The sequence below is a fragment of the Hypanus sabinus genome, chromosome 9 (assembly GCF_030144855.1).
Source record: "Hypanus sabinus isolate sHypSab1 chromosome 9, sHypSab1.hap1, whole genome shotgun sequence".
NCBI lineage: Eukaryota > Metazoa > Chordata > Chondrichthyes > Myliobatiformes > Dasyatidae > Hypanus > Hypanus sabinus.
In genome coordinates this window covers 42971165-42976538 of record NC_082714.1, presented here as the reverse complement: position 1 = coordinate 42976538, position 5374 = coordinate 42971165, and the positions used below count along the sequence as shown (strand labels likewise).

Below are 5374 nucleotides of genomic sequence, written 5' to 3'. Positions count from 1 at the left end.
CTAAAAAAAACTCTTATAGTGTTCTAGCAGTACTTCTGACATCCCTATCCCTACATTTTTGCTTGAGAATCGATACTTAAGATATTGCTGATATAAAGTGTGGCTTGGCAAGCTTAGAATGCTTGGAAAGGGATCCAACAGGCACTTCAGAGGTTGATGTCCATTTATTCCATCACCCCAGCTCTACGTGATCTAATAACAGATTTGGGCACCTGGCTTTCAACTGTCAAGAACCAAGGTTTTATTTTATTCCCAAGCTATAGCAAAATCATTGCGATTGTCAAGTATTCCATTGCATTAGTACAAAGCAAAAAAAACCTTCAAGTGCCTAATATTTGAAATTAAGCAGAAAATGATCAGAAACACTGGTCAAGCAACACTCAATTTAGATCTTAAACACCTGACATATCTACAAACACCATTCCAGACTATGAACAGTTCTTGATGTATTAAAAGAGTTTTTCAGAACAGAGGGAAAAATGGATCATCAAGACAAAGTAATCATTCCTTCCCACATTACTCAGAAAATCAGCAGCAATTAACATATTAATTCAAGATTGTTTTCCAATGTGGTCAAAAGATACAGCTCAATTGAAAGAATAATGGCTAAAACATCAAGCTATTCAACATTTCCACTATTGTTTTATTTTACTTCTAACAGCTAACATATTTCATCTAATCTCAGTACAAGTCTCTAATTTAGTTTTAAGAGCATTATACATTTCAGGAATGGTAAATATATTGTTTCAATATCCACTCAGGTGTGGAACCCAGTGCAGTCTTCTGCTGCTGTAACCCATCCACTTCAAGATTCAATGAGTTGCATGTTCAGAAATGCCCTTCTGCACATCACTGTGGTAACAGCTATTTGAGTTACTGTTGCCTTTCCATCTGCTTGAACTAGTCTGGCCAATCTCCAGACCTCATGAACAAGGCATTTTCACCCACAGAACTGCCGCTCAAAGGAGGTTTTCTGTTTTTCACACCATTCTTTATAAACTTTAGAGACTGTTGTGCGTGAAAAGCCCAGGAGATCAGCAGTTTTTGAGATGCTCAGACCGCTCAGCCTGGCACCAATAATCATTCCACGTTCAAAGTCACTTAGATCACATTTCTTCTCCATGCTGCCGTTTGGTCAGAACTGGACCTCTTGACCGTTAGAAGATGTACCTAACAAATTAGCCAGAGTGTGGTGATGCTCCTGTGAAAACAATGAGCACACGTCAATCCACTAAACTTCAGACCTGTAACAAGAATAAAAAAAATAAGTACTTCTCTTCAAATTACAATTTAACAATAAATCAGACCTTGCGTACATTGGAATCATGAGTTCAAATGACCTTATAACCTTGCACCTTATTTACCTGCACTGCACTTTGTAATCACAACACTAATCAGCACCATTATTGGTTTTCCCTTGTACTAATTTAATGTAATTATGCCATGGATTTACCTGTACAGATAGCATCCAACAGCAAACGTGACAATAAACCAATTTAAACTACTGAACAAGAAGTGTAATAGAAGTGCTCAACAGCTCAAGGAAAATCAGAACAAAGGTAACATGACTCTGGGAAGAGAAAATTAAGTTAGAGGGTGGAAGGGCAAAGGACCCTTGTTTATAATAGTGCAAGGCTCAGGTCTTTGAAATTCCAAGAGATCACCCAGTCAAATTCATGGGTGCAGTTGGAAAGAGCACAGAAGCTATGAATAAGGGCAGCAAGAACAAAGCACAAGCTGCAAAACGGTGAACTTTTTTCAAGTGTGGAATTAACAATTGCACTTTGAACAGATAATCTAACCTGGTGTGGGACAGTGCAACAAGGTCAACACTAGTGGCAGTAATGCAGGTGGAGTGAAGAGTCACACCTCTGGAACAGAGAACACAGCTTGCATTAACATACTGGGTAAACCTACGGGGCATGGAGAAAACGAAACAAGCAGATAAATTAGCAAAGGAGAATTGAAAATCATTAAAAGTTGAATAAAAAAAGTGTTGATAAAACAAAGGAATTAAGAGAGAACAGGAAGACATATTTATAATATCCAGAAAGAAGTGTGATGGTTGAGAAATATGGGAGGGGATTAATATTGAGTTTGAGGTTTGGGTGCATAAAGAAACACAAGAAAGTCTGCATTTGCTGGGAATCCAAAGCAACACACAAAATACTGGAGGAACTCCGGTCAGGCAGCATCTATGGAAATGAATAGTCAAATGTCGATTATCTGTTCATTTCGATGGATGCTGCCTGACCTGCTGAGTTCCTCCAGTATTTTGTGTTGGGTTAATTAGTATGTTGTTTCTAATAAACATCAATGACAAGTGCAGGTACTGTAATCAATAGTTGAGTATGTACTGATAGTTTCCAATATAATCAAGAGGATGCTTGATTTTAAAGTTATTATGGAATAGAACACTAACAGTATTTTGCAGAAAGGATCTCAAGATTATTGCTTTAAATATATAGTACAGTTTTTAAAGAATACAGGTTTTTTAAAATATAGAATTTGATTCAAACAAACATACATATAAGATTCAGATATCCTGACCCACACTCCAGTCCAGACTAAGATTGTATGACTTAAAGCCAGTTGTCAGCTGTCAACGCCAGGAACCAAGCAGCTGTACCCAAAAGAACAGTACTGTGGGGCATGAACAGGGCTGGATGTCCAAGAGAAAATTAGGCCCACAACCAGGACAGTGTTCAGCAATTCAGATGGAATGAAAAATATTTGATCAGCAATAAATCAAAAGGACTGCTTCTGTGCCTACAATTATGCAAAACATTTTTTGTCAGTTCTAATAGAAATCGTCAATCTGATACTTTAAAGCCATTTCCCTATCAAGACATCACTTAGGTTTTAACATTTTGATTTTTCAACATCCGTTCCTTGATGTCCATTTATTGGTATGCGGGTTTTATCAGCCACAAATAAGAACAGTGGGCAATAAGCTTAGCATACCAGTTAATTTTGGCACACTTATCTTACCAACAACAATAGATAATGCTGTTGTTAACTTTCAGAGTATGCCACACTCAAAACTGGCAAGCCACCCGACTATAAACAATGACAGCAGCATTGACCCTCATCATCAGGGATGTGCCCTCTTCTCTCTCATTGGGGAGAGGCCCACACTCAACAATTAGAAACAATCCCCCCCCCCCACACTATGATTTCCAAAGTTCATGGTCACTACTTTGTTTTGTGTTGCACTATTGATAACAATACTCTGTACCTTTAAACTACGCTATTGCCATAAAATGAACCTTTCACGACATAGATGATAGATAACAAACAGAATAGATTTCTTTAATTAAAGCTCAACAGGTGCAAATTGTGGCCTTAAAAAACGATTTAGTTAAAAAAAATCTCCCCCACGATCAAATTTTGAACCGCCGATGATTATCATTCTGCATGATCTATTTTGTTGTTTAATGTTTTTTTGCGCAGCACCTGATACTGCAAACAAGCGTTTTCGATAACAGAGTGCATTGCTAAATAACCACTACAATGTGTAGCTTTATACTGTGCACTATCAGACATTCACAATCACCTCACCTTCCTCACTCTGGGACACAAAAGGCCGCAGTACCGCCGCGCTACCGATTTATACCGCCTCAATGGCGTCTCTTCCCCCGCCCCTGACACTGAATAACCCACAAATGCCAGCTTGTTTAAGGCCGATCAATTGCTCCATGCTCGGTCCGGGCCTTCAAGTACCATCTGGGCCAGTTAATCTCGGTTTGTTAATCTCGCGAGGTCGCGTAAATTTCCATAGGCTGTTGGGTTTGATTGTGGAATTGAACTGGTAGCTGAATATATAGACCTGTATTTTAGAAACGAACTTGTAATATTTACGGATGGATCAAAAGGCCCTAGTTCTGGCCACACCGGTATTGCAGTCTACGTTCCTCATTGCAAAACTAGTATCAGGAAAATAACATCAAACCATTTTATCAGTGTATGCAACAGAATTAATGTCAATATTGAGTGCATTATCTTGGATAGAAGAAAATAACGTCAAAAAGGCTGTGATCTGTTCAGACAGTTTGTCTGCATCAACCTCTATCAAATCAAGAAAATCAGAAAGTAGACAGGATACTTTACTGGAGATTCTATGCAAGTTGTATACACTGACCGAAAATGGGGTAGAAGTAACCTTCCTTTGGGTTCCTGCTCATTGTGATGTGGAGGGTAATTAAAAAGTGGATATCATAGCTAAACAATCACTCAAATCATCTATAACAGAGGTCCAGATAACCTCTAATCAAAGCAGAGGTCAAAATCATTATAAAAAGACACATTGAGGGGACATGGCAGAAGCGCTAGGATGAGAGTGAAACAGGGAGACAACTGTACGAAATACAAAGGCAAGTCAGATACCAAAGAGTATCAGGCGGGCATAGAAAGATAGAAGCGATCATCAGTAGTTTAAGAATTGGTTACACAAAATAGGGTAACATCCAACTGGGTTGTGTGAATACTGTAATCAACCAGAAGCAGTTGAACATGTATTGATAAAATGTAAGAGGTACTAAAGAGAAAGAGTGAAGATGATAGGAGTGCTTAAGATGAACAAAAAAAAAACTGCTGTGGGTATAGAAGACATTTTAAGTGGGATTTCAAGAGAAATACATACCTATATCATGAAGTATCTGAAAGACACTGGTTTATTATTTAGAATTTAGGGAATGCAATCCTTTTCATTCCTCCTGCTTAGCAAATGGTCCACACTCCAGTCTAGTAGGTGGCGGTAATGCACCTTAAAGCTGGTTTGCCAACCGCCATAAAACAGCACAAGAAGAAGTTTGGCTGCTGTGGAAAATTATCAGGTAAGTAGGTTGTTGGGGGATAATTGACCTTTTAGCCAAGATCAAAAGTGTAGTATCTGTTCGGGAACTCACGGCGATCGGAAGGTGGAGGGGAAGATTTCGTGCTGATGCAGGGGTCGATCCTAATGCTGAGCGGTTCCCAGTCTAACACCCCCGTCCAGCGAAGACAGCGGTGAAGAGGATGGCAGCAGAGATCAGCACATCGGTTCGAGGTCTGGGAATCGGAAACACTGTCAGGCTGACAGTGTGGGACCACAACAAGGGCACTGGCTTCACCAGAGAGGAGGTCTTAATAGACTGCTGCAGATTTTCGGCCGAGGACATAGACTGAGTGCAGGACTTCACCGGCTTCTTGGATGTCACCTTCCGGCATGCCGCAGGGTGGCAGGAGTTGTACCGGCATTTTCGGGAGAAGAGGAGCAAAGCGCCGCTGTCACTGCTGAGAGCACAGTCCCTCTTTGCCGCCACCACCCAGCGGGAACGGATTCAGGTGTTTAATCCATACGTGCTAGTGGTGGACGTCCTTACACCCCTCGCTC

The 5374-nt window shown here is 40.2% G+C and overlaps 1 long non-coding RNA gene and 1 other non-coding gene across 3 annotated transcripts; both read right to left on the bottom strand.

Moving 5' to 3' along the window:
• Positions 1-226: 226 nt before the first annotated feature.
• Positions 227-3699, bottom strand: LOC132399313 (uncharacterized). 2 transcript variants are annotated; one of them, XR_009513956.1, is made up of 2 exons: positions 3562-3699; positions 227-1244 (listed from the first exon to the last, which is right to left on the bottom strand). It is a non-coding gene; the product is annotated as an uncharacterized LOC132399313 (long non-coding RNA). The 2 variants fall into 2 exon arrangements; XR_009513955.1 differs by having other exon boundaries at positions 227-1201.
• On the bottom strand, positions 2902-3031 carry LOC132400154 (small nucleolar RNA ACA64). The gene has a single exon (XR_009514188.1). It is a non-coding gene; the product is annotated as a small nucleolar RNA ACA64 (small nucleolar RNA).
• Positions 3700-5374: the final 1675 nt, after the last annotated feature.